The sequence below is a fragment of the Mauremys mutica genome, unplaced genomic scaffold (assembly GCF_020497125.1).
Source record: "Mauremys mutica isolate MM-2020 ecotype Southern unplaced genomic scaffold, ASM2049712v1 Super-Scaffold_100186, whole genome shotgun sequence".
NCBI classification, from domain to species: domain Eukaryota; kingdom Metazoa; phylum Chordata; order Testudines; family Geoemydidae; genus Mauremys; species Mauremys mutica.
In genome coordinates this window covers 83,753-101,280 of record NW_025423282.1, presented here as the reverse complement: position 1 = coordinate 101,280, position 17,528 = coordinate 83,753, and the positions used below count along the sequence as shown (strand labels likewise).

The following is a 17,528-nucleotide window of genomic DNA, read 5'->3' as shown; positions in this document are numbered from 1 at the left end:
ATTTTTTCAAATGCTTTGGCATTTTGTCTTTTGGAACGGAGTTCTGATAGAACAGATTCATCTCCCCATACAGAGATCAGCTGCAGTATCTCCCGTACGGTCCATGCTGGAGCTCTTTTTTGATTCTGGAACTGCATTGTCACCTGTGCTGATCGGCGCTCCACGCTGGGCAAACAGGAAATGAAATTCAAAAGTTCGCGGGGCTTTTCCTGTCAACCTGGCCAGTGCATCCAAGTTCAGATTGCTGTCCAGAGCGGTCACAATGGTGCACTGTGGGATGTCACCTGGAGGCCAATACCATTGAATTGTGGCCACACTAACCCTAATCTGAAATAGCAATACCGATTTCAGCGCTACTCCCCGCGTCGGGGAGGAGTAGAGATTCCAGTGTTAAGAGCCCTTTATATCGATATAAAGGGATTCGTTGTGTGGAGGGGTGCAGGATTAATGCGATTTAATGCTGCTAAATTCGATATAAACTCGTAGTTTTGACCAGGCCAGAGAGAGCAGCAGGTTTCCTCTATTGTTTCCCACGCTTGTTTTGTTGACTAGTTTCTCCTCTGCACCAACTTGCTCTTTTGGTTTGTGAGCCTGTCTAGCTCAGTTGGCAGAATATCAGACTTTTAATCTGAGGGTCCAGGGTTCAAGTCCCTGGTCAAATAATAAGATGCTTATTAAGATCTTAAACTGTCTTTCTCACATCTTCTTTGTTACTTTTTCTTTTCAGGATTTTCCCTTTCCTCAGAAGGGCCTTTTTGTGTCTGGGTTTGAAGGAGCAACTTCCTGACAGCCCCTCTGTCCTTGCAGCCTGGAGGAATAAAGCCTCTGGGCATATAGCATGTTCCTCCCCTGCGCGCGCATGCACGCACGCACGCACACACACACACACACACACACACACAGAATATCCCTAAGGAATTAGAATCAATTGCTGCCTTCCCCTGTCCTGCTGGATACCCAAACGAAGATGCTCTTCAGCCTAAACCCATGTCCCCTCTTTTCCCAGTGCCCCTCAGACCCAACCCTCAGGCCCTCCTATGCTCACTGCTCCTCACTCCCAACCAGAGCCTGCTCCTCTTCACCCTTCTCCTCTGTCCCAATCCACAGCCCCATCCTATTCCCAGTGCCCCTCAATCCCAACCCACAGGCCCCCTCCTATTCCCAGTGCCCCTCAGTTCCAACCCACGGCTCCCTCCTTCCCTCCAGCAGCAGGTGCTTCAGATCCCCTCAGGAAGATTTTCTTGCAAGGTTTCGTGTATGAGTCTGCATGTGGATTTTACAGTATGTTGGAAATAGGTTGGGGTGCTTGCCGAAATGATCACTTTTGGCTGGTGTTGGATTCCTAGTCTCCATGTTATAGGGGCAGGAGAAATAAAGGGTTGTTATCCTTGTTGTGTGAATCGAGGGCAGCACAACTGTGCTTGGCAGACCCCGATTGAGGGACTCACCCTCAATTCAATAGCACTTGCTAGGCAGGGGACAGGAGCTCCAAAGCCAAGTGGGCCGGGGTCTGGGTCCCAATACGAAAATGTAGGTGTCAGACCAACGTTAGGACAGGGTGGTTGTGGAGAGATGAGTGAGTCCCTAGACAACATAGTGAGTACGGTGCCTTCTTATTTTCCCCCTTTTCTACCCAGGCTGGCAGGTGAACTCTACAGAGGCACCTCTGGGCTTGCACTGACAAAGGACAACAGCTGTGAGTGGGGTGCAGAGAGGGGATGGCTCATGTTAAAGGACTTTTGGTTGCTGGACTTACAAACCGTAGGGAGAAGGACACTGCCCAGCTTATTTGGGGGGTGGGTCTTTCCCTCGTGGTTTATGTTTATGTGTTGGGGCTGCTGACATGACTTCTGTTAACCCTGGGCGTACACTGCAGTGTAGACATACCCTGAGAGGGCATCTATACTGTGATAAAATCCCTGTGGCCCGGCTGGCCTGGATGATCTGATTTGGGCTCCTGGGGCTCAGACTGGAGCCGAGGCTCAGAGACCCTCACCCCTCGTGGGGTCTCGGAGGCTGGGCTGAAGCCCAAGTGTTTACACTGTAATTTTATAACCCTGCAGCACAAGCCCCACAAGCCTGAATCAACTGACCCAGGGTTTGAGAATAGTGACTTGGGTGTGTTAATGGCAGTGTAGACATAACGCTAGGCTATGTCCACACTGCAATGAAACACCCTCGGCTGTCCCGTGCCAGTGCAGGCTCCCAGGCTAGGGCCGTGGGGTGGTAAATTTGCACTGTAGACATCTCAGCTCAAGCTCAATATCAGGCTCTGGGACCCCACAAGGTTGGGAGGGAGTTTAGCAAGCGAAAAAGGCAAAATGACAGTGAAGTATTACCCTGGACTCAATGGCATTTCTCCATGGGTCTGTCTGCTTTGGGGCAGGGAATCCTGCTGCATTCGTTATTTCAAAGGGTGGTTTAGGATTTTCATTCTCACACACGGTGCACAAAGCAGGACTCAACCCTTGGTGGAAACTAAATGAGCCGCTCACAGATTCTAGCAGCCCCAATGAGCCATTTGGTGTGAGAGCTCAGACCTGCCCCGTCCCAGAGGGAGGGGGTCATCTGCGAGGGGCTTAGAACACTCATCTACCAGCTCCTAACTCCCAAACTTTCAGTAACTCTGTTATCAGTGCCTGTGAGTGTAATTTACACCATAAAAACAGCCACCCTGAGCTAGACCAAAGGTCCCTCTAGCTCCTTATTTTGTCTTCTGACTGTAGCCAATACCAGGTGCCCCAACAGCCAGTCAATAAGGTACCACTGGGTTGAGGTGGTTTTATTTTGTCACCAAAACAGAGCAGTTTTGTCACCAGACGTGGCATTGCAGTGTGTGCACCAGCCACAAGCTGCCAACCGAGGGAGCATTGTGTGTTTTTCACACACCTGAGCAATATAATTCTGCTGAAATACCTTTGTAGTGTAGACCTGGACAAAGATTCACACACATAGCTTGCAAGGAAAACGTCACCTGCGCCTCTGCTTTGCAGAATCCAAACATAATCAAAGCTTGTCAGGCCACGGTGGGGATGTCAGGGAGTCAGGTTTGGGCAGACATGATACCTTAATCACAGGCAGGCACCATGGCTTAGCTGGTTAAAACACCTGTTTTGTAAACAGGAGATCCTGGGTTCAACTCTTAGTGGTTCCCTGGGGAGTGGATTTTGATGCACCTGGCATTGGCTACTGTCAGAAAACAAGATTCAGAGCTAGGTGGACCAATGATCTATCCCAGTGTGGCTATTCCTATGGTTTAAATTACACTTACAGGCACTGATAACAGAGTTACAGAAAGTTTGGGAGTTAAGAGCAGACAGACCAATGGAGAAATGCCATGAGTCCAGGGTAATACTTCACTGTGGTTTTACCATTTCCACTTGATAAACTCCCTCCCAACCTTCTGGGCTCCTAGAGCAGGGTACAGAGTCTGAGCTGAGACACATACACTGCAACTTTATCCAGACCAAGCTGCAAGATCCTGATTAATATGACATGGGCCAGCCCTGGGTGTTTCATTGTACTGGAGATGTAGCCTAATGTTATGTCTACACTGTGATTAAAACACCCAGGGCACATGTCTCAAATCCCAGGTCAGCTGACTCAGGCTTTTGGGGGTTGGGCTGCAAGACTATAAAATTACAGTGCAGACAAATGGGCTTGAGCCCAACCTCTGAGACCCCACAAGGGGTGAGGGTTCTGAACCCAGGCTTCAGTGTGAACGCAAATATCTGCACCACAGTTTTTAGCCCCACAGCTTTAGCTCCAGGAGCTCAAGTCAGATGACCCAGGCCAGCTCTGCTGCCATCTTTATCCCAGGAGAGATGGACTCTAAGGGTACGTCTCCATTGCAATGTAAGCCCAGGTGTGGCACGCTATGCTCAAAGCAGCACCTGGAAGCCCCATATTCACCACTCTCATATAATGATGACATGGTTTGTACAAAGTCTGCCTGGTGAGGTATCATTTCAAAAGTCTTGATCTGTTGAACATTAATATCTTGTTGGATTGTGTGTGCTCGCATTGGTTGGGAAGTTATGAAGTTTTGCTCTGTGTGTGTTACTGAGATATGTTATGAGGTTGAGAAATGCCCCACCAGCCTTTCAGGTGTAACAATGGAGGAGCCAGACTCGCTGCTGGCCCATTAAAGGGATCCACACTCCCAAGGACTATCCTAGGAACCGTCTACAATGCAGGCTTCTCCGAGATAGCACAGCGACAATGGACACTGCTTGACTCACATCGTAGCAAAGGAGCTTCCTAGTAAGTTGGAAGAAACTATGAAAGGGGGGTAGAGACATTATGAATTGGCCTCTCTCCCCCACAACTCAATACCTGTAAACACATCTGAAGGACAAACACTGAACTGAGATAAATCAGAAGAGAATAATATTAATACATTCAAATCAAAGTCCCCAAACAGACTAGTATGGGTGTTTCAGCAGAAAATTTTCAGTTTGGGGAATTGTGTTTTCTCAGTCAGACCTTGCCAAGGGAAGCAGGGAGAAAATGTTGGAGTTGCCTCCTTCAGAACAGCTCGGCCTAGACACTAGCTCTGGTTCACTGCTCTGGCCTTGCTCGGGTTGAGGGTATTTTAATAATTTGGGCAGGTCCCAGGGTGTTTGGGGGAGATGATGAGGATGTTTCCTTTTGAGATAAAAACTAAGAAATACAGCACTAGAGAAATTTTTTTTTAGAAATCTGAGATTTAGACATTTTATTTAAAGCAAGGGAGTTCTGAGTTTCTGAGAAGGTTTTTGTTTGCAAGAAGCAACATTGTTTGATCTGTCATTGTACCAAAGGGGGAGATGGTTGTCTACAAAGGAGGGGTGAAAACTAAATGCAGCTGATGAGAGTGCGATTTTAACCCATGCGTGCAGAGCACAATGGATTAGTAGCCCATCTTCTTAACCACTCAGCCACCTCATCTGAACTGCTAAAAAAGGGACAGGAGGAGAAATCTAAGGCCAGCAGAGATAGGGACAACATGGAGTTTTTACATACTAAGCGGAAGCAGGGGCAGGGGGCGGAAGCAGGGGCTGAATGAGCTCCCCCCTCACATCTAGTGAGGAACTGGGGGAAAGACTTCAGGAACAGACCGTGTTTGCACAGACACACCTACTCTGACTAGCTATGCAGCATGACGGGGCCAAAATGACCCAAAATGACCAGTTTTGGCTGGTGGTGGGTTACAAATCACTTTAGGATTGAGTGGAATGAAATGTTATTATCCTTCCTGCATGAGTGAAGGGCAGCAGAACATACCTAGTCAGTCCTGATCGAGGGGTCGGTGGGTGAGGAATAGCTTTTATTGGACTTTGTAGAAGTGATTGAGAACATCACCCTAAACCAGTGGTCCCCAAACATTTCACACTGTGCCCTCTTAGCCATGGCTGTGGCCCCTCGGAAGCCGCAGTCAAGAACCGGGGCTGGGAGTGGGGCTGTTGCTTGCTGGGGAGAGGGGTGCAGACAGGGGTAAGGGGGTCGAGGCTGAGCTGGGAGCCAGAGCCCCAGGCTGAGGGTGGGGTTGGGGAAGAGCTGGGACAGAGTGGGGCTGAGTTGTGCTCCCTCTGTGCCCTCCATGGGGGCTGGCTCAACCCTGAACATTCCTCTGTGCCCCCCTAGGAGGCATGCCCCACATTTTGGGAATTACTCCCCTAAACTGACCCCTAGTCACTAAGCAGGGGCTAGTGATGCCAAAGCCCAGGGACAGGGAGCTTTGCCAGAATGGCGCCTGCAGGTCACATGCTGGGGGCTGACACAGGCTCAGTGCTCTGGACCAGCTCTGAACCAAACCCAGGCAGAGCCCTCATCAGTGTGACACCGCCCAGGGGATGCTGTTGCTGCGGGAAACCTCCTGGCCTTCAGCACGTCCTGGGACTGACCTTGGACCTTTCAGCCCCCCTGTTCCATGCCAGGAGCTTCCTGTAGTGAGTCACCTTAGCAGGACACCTGGGAAAGCCTTACACACCCCCCCCCCCGGGCCCGAACAGGGCCAGCTTTAGGCCAATTCCACCGAACCAGGCCCCGCACCTAAGAAAGCCCCGCGCCCAGTGGCAGGGCCACCGGGGAGGTGGGGGGCAAATGTTCTGAGGGCTGGAGAAAAATGCCTTCTAGTGAGCTATTGAAAGAGCTCAACCTGTTAACTTATCAAAAGAAGATTGAAAGGTGACTTCATTGAAGTGTTGAAGGGCCTTAATGGAGAGAAAAGACTGGGTATGAAAGGGCTCTTTAATCGAGCAGAGAAAGGCATAACAAGACCCAATGGCTGGAAGGTGAAAAGAGACAAATTCATATTACAACTAAGGGACAAATATTCAACAGCCAGGATGATTCACCACAGGAACAAGCTACCAAGGAAAGTGGTGGATTCTCCATCTCCTGATGTCATTTAATGAAGACTAGATGCCTTTCCGGAATGTGTTTGCCCCAAAAGTAGCTATTGTGTCATACCTGTGATATGCAGGGGGTCAGATTAGATGCTCTAATGGTCTCTTCTGGCCATAAAGTCGACTAATCTCTGAAAAACTGAGTGTAGCATTGGGAGCAGCATCTGATGTTTTCCTGTCCAGCCGGCTTGCTTCCTAGAATGAACGCTCCTTGAGTGGGGTGACCACAGGGAGTAGCTCAAACCTCCAAAGTGCCTGGCCAGGGGCAGGACATTAGCACAGCAAGGGAGGGGTGTGGCAGTGACATCACAAAGGCCTTTTGCAGGACCTCAGACTATTGGTCAAAGGTGGTGGGGAGGTGGTGACCTCACAGAGAGATGCTGACATCAGCCAGGCAGGACAGGGGCGAGCGGCCAGGGAAACCTCAGAGACCCCTGTGGCTTTGCTTCAGCAAGTCTCCTTCTCGAGGTCTCTCTTTGAGGACTGAGAGAGTATTCGGGTTCACGGACGTGAGCGCCAGGAGGAACCTCTTTCGAGTTTTCTCCTTCCCTTTGCCTGATTTTACTAGAAAACAGCCGTCCCTGTTTAGAAGGTAAGAGCCTCCTCGAGGTTTGAAACCTGTTCAGTCTGATCCATCTGGTCACAGTTGAATTCTAGGCATGGAAAACACGAGCTTAAGGAGGCAGAATTTTATTCCGCACCTGGGATTTTGTCCCTTAGAATCACTGGGGACATTAGGGTTTGTCCTTTTGGTTTCACCTTTTCCTCCATCCATCCCTTCCTCCTTTCTCTTTGTCTCTTGCTTCTTTTGTCCTTTCTCCTGTTCCCCTCCCAACACCAGGAGGGGTGTGTGTGTGTGTGTGTTGCGGGGGAGCAGTGTGGTTTTTCCCCTGTGTAGCCAGCACCAGACCTGGCACCACCCCCAGCTCTGCCCCCTTCCTGCCACTGTGACCCCATCTCACCTCCTGACCCTGGCTGGGCGTCCTGGCCCCTCGTAGCAGGGGGCTGTGCAGGAGGGTGCAGGGGGGTCTCCTTGCAACCATGAGTGGGTGTCTGGTGGGTGCTGTCACCTCCGCCAGAGACCCCCAAGAGACTCACTAGCTTCCTCCACATGCGGGGAGGGGCTCCTACTTTCTGACTTGGGCGGGGGGAGATTCCGTGATGTCAGAGCCCGTGAGGGGAGGGGATTGAATCATAGTCTGGAGTGGCAGGGCAACCCCCTCCCCCAGTCAGATTCCACTAGGGGGCTGGGCTTGGATCTCTAGGGAGGGAGACACAGGAAAAAACACCCACCACTATGGAACCCAGGAGTCCTGGCTCTCAGTCCCCCTGCTCTCACCTCTAGACCCCCAACCTCTGCTCCCAGAGCCAGGGATAGAACCCAGAGGTCCTGGCGCCCAGCCCCCTCCCTGCTCTGACCACTAGACTCCACTCCCCTTTTAGGCTCGCTGCCTCTTCTATCCACCCAGCCCACCTGTCCATCCCTTTTCTGCAGGTTTCTGGGGTGTCACCCCTGCTCTGCATTCCCCCAGAGCAGCCCAAGGCTTTTCCTCCCCCCAACCACACATCCTCTCCCCCTCGTGCTGGATCATCTGCTTGGCCCCCCACCGCCTCTCGAGGTGCGCTGTGCGGCGTGGCTGGGGATTGTGCAATGGCCCAGCACCAGGCAACGCAGAATGGACACCACACGCCCTGCCCCACCCCACTGGAGCTGCCTTCCAGGTGCATCGGAGCCCAGCGCCCTGCACCTGTTCCCTCCTGCCCCACAGGGGGTGAGCTGCAGCCCCCGCCATGCTCTGCAGAGGGGAGAAGGGTCAAGCCAACCAGCCCATTTAGGATGGGGGAATCAACACCCTTTTTTCTGCACAGCCACTGACCATCAGCAGGATTCCTCCTTCTCCTCCCTTCTGTGCCTCATGTGACTTAATCTCCACACCTAGACAGCCGGTCCATCCGCTGCACCCCAGTCCCCCATGCCTGAGCCTCCCTGCCAAAGCCCTGCACCTGGCTCCAGAGAATTAAATCTCACATCTTGCTGGGAACTCGACTTCTTGTGCCCAGAGAGTCTCAGGCCCCCTCAGTAGATGACCCGAGTCTGAGAAACACAGTGTCCGTCTTCTCTAAAGAAGTTCTTGGAGAGATTTTTTTTTCTTGTGTGACCACGTGGTCTAATGGATAAAGCGTCTGACTTCGGATCAGGCGGTTGAGGGTTCGAGTCCCTTCGTGGTTGTGCTGGTGCAGTTTTACCTTTGGGCTGAACGTCCTGCTCCCTTCAGGGCTGGAACCTCTTCTTGGCCGCTCAGGCCAGTGCTCTGGCTTCAGCTAGAGCCCCAGGAAGGAGTTGGGGGTTGGGTGTCACAAAGGCTGGGGCATGAGCCCCAGGTGCTTCCAGTCTCGCCTTTAACCTTCCTGACTTGCCAAAGAAAATGGGCGGCTGCCCAGGCTAGAGTGTGGAGCAGTTTCCCTCTTCCAAGTGTGCACCTGTCCCTGTGCTGGAGGGGGGTTGCTACATAGCACCTTGGGAGCCTGGGTGTTTCGCCGCTTCTCGCCAGCTGGGAAAAGCCTCTTGGGGATAAATCTCCTGCCCCACTGCCAAAGTGAGCACCTGGAGTGGGAACGGTAAGAGGCCCCACCGGGGGGGTGGCCCTGCTTTCCTACCGTCTTTTGATGCTGGCCACAGAGCGACAGCAGCTGCCCCACATGCTGGTCTGTGGGTGGCCTTCAGTGGGGGTTTGGCATGGCAGGGAGCAGGCTGGCTAGGGGTCTTTGTCGCTGTCTGCTGGCCGCACATAGGCATGGTCCTCCCCTCCTCTGAACAGCCAGAGTTAGTCTGTGCTTAGAAAGCAGAGACACAGGAGACTCAAGACAAGAGGGTGAGAAAGATTGAGAAAGGGCCTATGGAGACAGCCCACACTACAAGGACACTGCCTGGTTAAGGGATGTGGAGGCAATTGAAATGTGCTTGGGAGGATGGTGATGAGGGATTGAAAAAATGTTGGATTCAGTGAAAGATGAGACCAAATGAGGGAAGCTGAATGGCAGCTCCACGTAGGGTCATTGTGATCAAACACCCCACCCACGGGCACCTCGAACTGTGCTAGACACAGAGAAAAGGCAAAGAGGGATCTAGCCCCCGAGTGATCCCCTTCTGGGAGAAGAGCCCCTGGATAATTAGGAGGTGGCTTGGGAATGGAGTGGAAGGTCCCTCAGGACGAGGAGAGAGAAAGGCCTCAGAGCTAGGGACACTAGGCAATACGAGTGAAAGGGCTTCACGCCCTCCAGCAGCAACAGCTGAGGGCTGCAGGTTCGGACTGAGATCCCTGGGGAATGTCTCCATCCTCATCTGGTGTTGGTTTAGATTTAAACAATGATGCAGCCTCTGCTCCTGAGCAAAAGCACCGGAACTTCGGTAGAAGTCGGGGAGCCCCGAGGCCCTGCCCTTCTCCATGGCCCCAACTCTCCTCCTCCCCTGGAGGCCCTGCCCCCAAGCCAGGACAGACGCTGAAGTCGGGCCATGGTAAAAGCCACCTAGGGAGCCCCAGCCACTATGGGGAGCTCCAAACCCTCCACCTGCCCTGGGCTAGGGGCTGGGGTGCCGAAGAGCCTGTGGTCATCAGCTGAGGCAGCCAGGAATGCAGCTATGAGACAGCCCAAAGGAGGGAAGGCATCTCTAGCTGGACTCTCAGGTTCAATAGCATGGGGCCATCTGGACCAAAGATCTCCCTTGAGTGGGCATTAGTAACCAAGCAGGAGGGAAAAGAGAGACTTTTGTGCAATTGGGATGCTGAGCAGTAGGGCCTCTGGGGCTTCGTACCAATACGACGCAGCTCCAGCAGGTCCTGCCAAGCTCTGAACTGGGACTGTGAGAGTCAGAGGCCCGAGGGCCGACCATCACCCCACGGGACCAGCTGGCTGTGGGTTTTCTGCAGAACACCTGTGACCACTAGTATTCACATGGCAGACTTGTCCACTGCGCTCCTTGGTTCTCTCCAGCTGTTCCCTCCCTCGAGACCCTGTCTCCTCCCCCATCTCAGGTTCTCGTCTCTGCTCTCACCCCACCCCCTTTGTTTTCTCAGGGACCTAGCCCCACATTGCTGTGTTGGCCACTATCCCGTTTAACCTTCCAGATCGGTTGGGCCAGGAGCACATTCCCAGGTGGTTCTCCCCTAGGCAGAGAGCAGTGATGTCTGGTGTGTCCTCACGGGAAACCAGCTCCCAAAAACAGAGCCAGGAGCTGGTCCTAGCGCATCCCCCATCCGCTGTGAGGAGAGAAAATCACCCCCAGCCCAAGGCCCAGCTGCAAAGCGCTTGCTGAATTACAGGCTGTCTTGGAAGCCCACTGCACTGTGCTGGGCCCACAAATCCCTCTCCCCAGCCACAGGGGGACTTCAGTGTCACCGAAATCAGAGCCGGGGGGAAGGGAGCAGACGGGGTTAAACCCTGTGGTGCTTATGGCCACCACATGCATTGGTCTCCCCTCAGGCAGGGGACTCACAGGCCCTGGATCCCCTGCACCCTATAGCCTGGACCTCTGACACCCCCAGACCCAGCTGGGGAGCTGCTGTTGCAGCCCCTCTGGGGGAGAAGTGGGAACCACACTCTCCAGTGGCAATAGTTCAGAGGTGGCCACAGACTCTGTGACTCAGGCAGATGGGGGCTTGGCTCTGCATCGCCCCTGGCAGAAAGAACAGAGGCTGAGGGGGGCACAAGAAGGGGCCAAGGTGACAAACAGGAACAGGGGAGATTTTCTTCTTGTTGCAATTCATCAAAATCTCATCCCTGGAAAGCTCCAGCAGGGGGGAAGCTCAGCCCACCAACCCCTCAGTGAGCTACATAGATACAGGGCCGTCCTTACCCAGACGCAAACTACGCAGCTGTGTAGGGTGCCAGGAAATCTGAGGCACCAAATTGCCCCAAATTTCCTGGTGCCCTACGCAGCTGCGTACTGCTCCAGCGGCCAGCCTGATCCCCCGGCTGGCTGAGCCGGCCAGGAAAGCTGCCCCTGCCCCTGCTCCACCATCTCTTCCTCAAAGCCCCACCCCACTTGTCTGCCCCCACCCCTGCTCCACCCCATCCCTCCCCTCCCCCCCCACTCCACCCCTTCCCCTGAGCTACATCCCGGTGGACGGCAGGAGGGATCAGGCGCACCCGGCACTCACTGGGCGGTGGGAAGTGGAATGGCCTGGCCCCAGCCTGCTCTGCTCCACCAGCTCCCAGCCGCGCCGCTGGTGAGTGCTGGGGGGTGTTTTCCCCCCCACCCCCCAAGTGCCAAGGCTGGGAGCAGAGTGCAGCAGGCTGGGGCCGGATCACTCCACTTCCCGACGCCCCATGAGTGTGGGGTCAGGCCTGCCCTGCAATTACCGGGCGGCGGGAAGTGGAGTGACCTGGCCCCAGCCCGCTCCGCTCTGCCAGCTCGGGCTGGGGGATGGGGGTGCCCTATAGGGCACCAAAATGTCTAGGGACAACCCTGAATAGATCATTTTCCCACAGGGACCGATGGCTGTTAGAATAGAGATATTCAGGCTGCCTGCACAGGCCTAGACTTTAAGAACTGCGGTGTCAGAGCTGGGAAGGGGGACACTGGGGAACAGACTCTGTCGGTGTATAGAGATAAGCCCGACTGGTGTGAAGGGCTTCGGAATCTGCTTGCTTGGAAACTAACCCCAGTAAACATCCCTTTGTCTGCGCTTCCGACTTCTGGTCTTTTGCTGCTTGCTGCCTGCGTGACAAGAGCCAGGGAAGTGGGCGGGGGAAGGGAAAGCCCTCTAACAATGGCTCCTTGCTCCTCTCCCTCCAGGCTCAGGGATGGGCAGGACTCCAGGCTCTGCTTGAGGGATCCTGGCACAGGGGCTGGCAGGGAGAAAGGATTGTAGATTCTGACCTGAGCTCTGGAGAGGAGGTAATAAGTGAAGGGGGCATTTTTGACTCCTCCCCTCCTCAGGGTCCCCTGGGCTGGAATTCTACCATCCACAGGGCCAAATGAGGGAGTGAAGCCATTTGGCTAATGAAAACCAGTGCTCCAGGTGAGGTTTGAACTCATAGCTTCAACATAGCTCCTCTCAGCACTGCCCTATAAGTACTGTGCGTGAACCAATTGCACCGCTGGTTAGCTGTGATTCTCCCAGTCCCATAGGTTGATACAGGCAAGGAGTGACCCCAAAACATTCTCAGTGGGGTTGAGAGCAGGTAGCGACAAGTGTTGTACTTGGTGGGGTGGATCCTTTTTAAGGCTTCCAGGCACCATTTGACCCTTTTGTTCTTCCCTCTGTAATAACAGAGCTGGTTAAGACTCAATGGAGAGTCTTGCTGCAGACCAACAGATCTGAAATCACTGATATCCAGCTCTAAGCATTAGTCCTGCTTTGGGACAGTGTCTCTCATGCAAGAAACTGCCCAGTCTGCGCTAGCAGTGAGGCTCCCTCACTAACAGCTGAAATCAGGGAGAGCTGTGTGAAGTGCAGGGCCCCAGGGGTGCCTGAACAGGGGGGAACAACACCCCAGGGCTTTTAAACATGGGAGGGCTCTGCCTTGCCACTTTGTAATGACCGTAAGGGCGAGTGAGGGGGGGAGGGACGGAGAGCAGCGAGCGGCAGGAGGGGTCTTGGGGGAAGAGGCAGTGTAGGAGCGGGGCCTTGGGGAGAAGGGGGGGCAGGGGCGTGGCCTCGAGTGGAACGGGTGGGGCTACTGTTTGGGCTCTGGTGGCTGCTACTTTTAGGGAGCCTGTTCCGCTCCTGGTGGGACCACATGACGTCCCAGAGCAGAGAGGGTGGCCAGCAGAGCGGTGACAGGGGGGAACGGCAAGTGGCCGGCAATGTGGCCAGACAGCGGAGGGAGAAAGGGGCTTTCCCCCCCGGAGGTGAGAGGTGAACTCTGGGTTTTCACTGACCCAGGGCAGCAGCTGTGGGTGAGGTGCAGTGAAGGGAGGGGCACATCCACAGAGCTTCTGGTGTCTGGATTTAAGAGCCCGAGGCAAAAGGCCACTGCCCAGCGCACTGTGGGGGGGTGTTTTGCTCATAGTATTGTGTTATGAATCCTCATTGTGGTGTTTTCCCAAGTTAATACACGGTGATTTTCCTCCTTTTTATTAAAGTTTCTTTTCTACACTCAGTGCATGTGAGTGGGGAAAGTATCACCTCTTAGAGGCACCCAGTGGCCAGGGTTAGTTTCCCCAGGTTACTGGGTAGGGGCTTAGGCAGATTGTGTGTTGTATTGTTGAAGAGGAGCCCCAAGCACTGAAACAGGGAATTGTAACTTCAGCCTTCAGAGTAAGAGCCAGAGGTGCTGCCAGCTGAGCTAACCAGGCCGCTGAAACGTATTAACCCTTTCACCACAAGAGCAAACACCGGGTACTTCTGTGCTTCTCAGCAGCTGGGAAAAAGCCTCTTGGGGGAAATATCTCCTGCCCCACCACCAAAAGGAGCCTCCTGAGTGGGAACGGTCAGAGGCCCCACCCAGGGGGCTGGCCCCTCTTTATGATGCTTTCCAACCACCTTGTGATACCGGCTGCAGAACGAATGCTGGTCTGTGGGTGGCCTTCAGTGGGGGTTCTGCATGGCAGGGAGCAGGGAGCAGGCTGGCCGGTGTCTTTGTGGCTGTCTGCTGGCCACGCATAGGCATGGTTCTCCCCTCCTCTTGCCCTGCCCTCGGTTGCTCTGTGGCTTTTAAGCCTTCCCTTGGAGCTGTCAGCACCAGCCGCCTCTGCTCTAGGTGCCCAGAGGACAAGAGGTGTGTTGGGCTCCAGCCTGGGACTCTGCCTCCCTCCTGCCTAGCCCTGACTATGAAGCCTGGCCCTGACACTCCTTCTTTTGAATGCCATGTGCACAAGAGGAAGAGTGTGGCAGCTGCAGGGACCAAAGTTGTGGACATCAGGTGAAGCAGCGAGAAACAACCATATGATCAATCCACAGGAATCTCTAGCCAGACTGTTAAGTTCTAGGACCCCAACCTATAGCCGCCAGCCCATTGAACCAGCCAGACCAAAGACCTATCTCCAGTGGGCATCAATCACCCAGCAAGAAGGGAAAAACCTCACTCTAGTTCACCCTGAGAGAAGGTAGCCAAACACATTGAGCTCCAGGGCTTTGCAGCAAACCAAAGTATCTCCACAAGGTCCCACTGAGATTTGAACTCAGATTCCAGGATTCAAAGTCCTGAGTGCTGCCCATTACACCATGGGACCTGCAGCATTTTCCTTTTCTAGACTCCTGTGACTCTTGGCTGGCTGATTTGCACTCTGCACTTATTGCTTCCCACCAGCGGCTTCCTCTCACAGGACTCTCTCTCCTCCTCCAGCGACTGTGGTCCTGCACTACCAGATCCGCGGGTCCTGCCCTGAGTCCCCGCATCCCCCTGCTTTGTCTCTATTCCCTGCAGGCTGCAAAAATGTCAGGGGAGGCCGCCCCTCCCTTCACTCGATGCTCCCGATCATATCGGCCAGCTGCAGCCTCATCTCCTGGAACTCGGGCAGCTGTCGCTTGATCCGGTCGTACAGTCACACACTGACCGGCTCCCCTGCCTGGATGCTCTTGTGGAAATCCCACAGGGGACGCTGCAGGACTTGGCACCGTTGGTTTCTTTAATGTTGTGGTGTTTGCCCGACCGCCGGAACAAAGCTGCCAACTCCTCCCTCACCGACTCCCACCAATCCCCCTGGTTGGCATAGAACCCTCTGATGCTTTCCTGTTCTGCCAACACCTCCAGGCCTCGCCCCCCTGCTCCTTTATCTTGCAAGCTCTGAATGTTCAGCTTCCAATGTCCTCTGCCCTGGGTCAGGGAATTGCCCACATTGAGCACACGGTGAGAGCTGCGTGATCCGAACTGTCCATTGGCACCACCCTGCACTGGGTTGTTGATGTGCTCTCCTTCATGTAAATCCGGTCAGTGCGACTCCTGGCCTGTCCCCACAGAAAGGTGTATCCCCTCTGCGGCTGGTGTAAGCTCGGGTCAGAGGAATAGGAGGCTACCGCCCGCCCTCCACTGGTTCCACTGTGGAGAAACACGTCCTCTAAGCCAACCTTGCTACAGACCTGTGCCAGGTAGTGCTCATCATAGAAGAGTTTCCTCTGACAGTCGAGAAAACAGGACCAGCGGTCCTCAGGTCGGTGCAACAATTGAAATCCCGCCCCGACACCAAACACTGTGCGGTCCAGAGGAAGGGAGCCAGTTCCTTCCATAGAACTTTCCTTTCATGCCTTAACTGGGAACCATACACACTAATATAGCAGTAACCAGTGCCATGGAGCACAAAGCCCACCAGTAATGCCCTCCCTGGTCGGAGCTCCACCACCTTCTGTACTCGCACCGCGAATGTGAAGAACAAGACTCCAACCCCATCATTCTTCACTGGTCTGGAGGACCAGAGAGATGGGCCCTTCCACCAATCACCTTCTGCCCATCAAGCTACCCTAGAGTTGTTAATGTGCATTTCCTGAACACCCACCATGTCCAAGTCCAGCTGCTCCAAGGCACTGAACATCAAGTTCCTCCTCCTGGGCCCCCAAATCCCTGCCACCATCCACACAGCCATTTTCACAGATGTCCCTTCCAGGGCACTGCCCTTGCTCAGCTGCACAGTAGAGTTTTCATCACCTATTCCTGCCTGTCACTGCCCAGCACCCCCTCTCTCACCATTCCTGAGGGCCACCCTGCCTCACTCTCTTCCTGCCATATTGGGTCCACCAATAACTCATGTAGGAGAGACAGCTCCTGTCCCTCACTGTTAAAGGTCAGGCCAGCAGCTTCACAGTATCTTTTCCTACTGCAGAGTCCAAGCTCAGGGACTCACCTTGAGTGCAGGGTCTGCTGTGCTTCCAGAAAATGAGCCATCACTGCACAAACAGGGATGAACGCTCAACTGAAGCCTGGGATTGAACTAGGAACTTTTAGATCTTCAGTCTAACACGCTCCCAACTGAGCTACTTTGGTAGCTGTTTGGGAGTATTTTGGCCTGTTGCTTCTCTGTCCGGGAGGTTTTTGCAGCAGTTGCACCCAAAAAGGATGTCATTGTTAGCGGCCCATGAAGACAAGACTCGCTTTTGCCTGACTTGCTCAGCTTGACTTCACCCCGTTCCTGCCTCAGTTCCTCACTTTCCTACCTCCCACAAGGTTTTGGCGGTTGGAACCCAGACCCCTTAATGGTGAGTACTTTTCAGGCGAGGGTGAAGCTCTCAGGCCTCAAATGCCAGGTATAGTTACTCTGCCGTTGATCCAAACTAAATAGGAAAATACACTGGATTACTCCTGCTTCCTCTCCCACAATGCTTTGCTCCCATACCTGCTCACGCGGCTCCAGCCCTCCAGTCTGGCCTCTCCCCCTGCCTGGTGCACTCCCCTGGCCAGCCCAGGCTCTTCGGTGCTGAGATCCCGGCTGCCAGCCTCACCAGGGGCCCTTGACCAAGTGCCGCCCAGTCCCCGCCGGGTCCTCTACTGGGCCCAGCTCTCCCCGGCGGGCCGGCGGCTGCGTCAGGGGCTGCAGTCCAGCTCAGAAAAGGAGGGGACCGGACAAAGCTGGAACCTGATTTCAAGAACACTTCAGTGATGCCCGAGAGTCGTAGCCGGGTCCAGTCCCAGGAATGAACAAACCTGAGATTTAAATTGGTTCAATTAAATGCTCTGTCGGTGCCCCTGATTCCCAGCCCGCAGCCCCTGCTGTCCCAGCCCTGAGCTTCCAGTCAGCGCTCTGCCTGTGCCTCTCACTCCCAGACCACAGCTCTGGCTTGTCGCTGGGGCGCTGGGCAATGCTGTGGAAGTGCGCTACACACAGCCAGTCCGGATTCTGCGGGAGTTTCCTTTCTCTGAGCAGGCTGGCTGCAGGGCAAGAAGCTTATGCAGCTTCAACCTTCCTGGGTCTGACCCTTGAGCATTCAGTATCCCTGTCCCACCAGCCGCATCCTGCTGTGTGATTGCACATGGCTAAGCAAAGAGAATGAACCCCAAATCCCCCCTGTGCTTTGGGAGCCAGGTTTGCTGTGGGAATTCTGTAGTTCAGATGACTTCATGCCTGGGCATTGGGATTCTTTACCAGTTTCTCTGGCGTTAGAAGCATTACTGTGCTCACAGCTGTGATGGCCGAGTGGTTAAGGTATTGGAGTTGAAATCCAATAGGGTTCCCCTACGCAGGTTCGAATCCTGCTCACAGCG

At 54.1% G+C, this 17,528-nt stretch overlaps 2 non-coding genes across 2 annotated transcripts; one reads left to right on the top strand and one right to left on the bottom strand.

The window, feature by feature from the left end:
• Positions 1-14,496: 14,496 nt before the first annotated feature.
• Positions 14,497-14,568, bottom strand: TRNAQ-UUG. The gene has a single exon. It is a non-coding gene; the product is annotated as a tRNA-Gln (tRNA).
• Positions 14,569-17,446: 2,878 nt separating this feature from the next.
• On the top strand, positions 17,447-17,528 carry TRNAS-UGA. Its single transcript has one exon. It is a non-coding gene; the product is annotated as a tRNA-Ser (tRNA).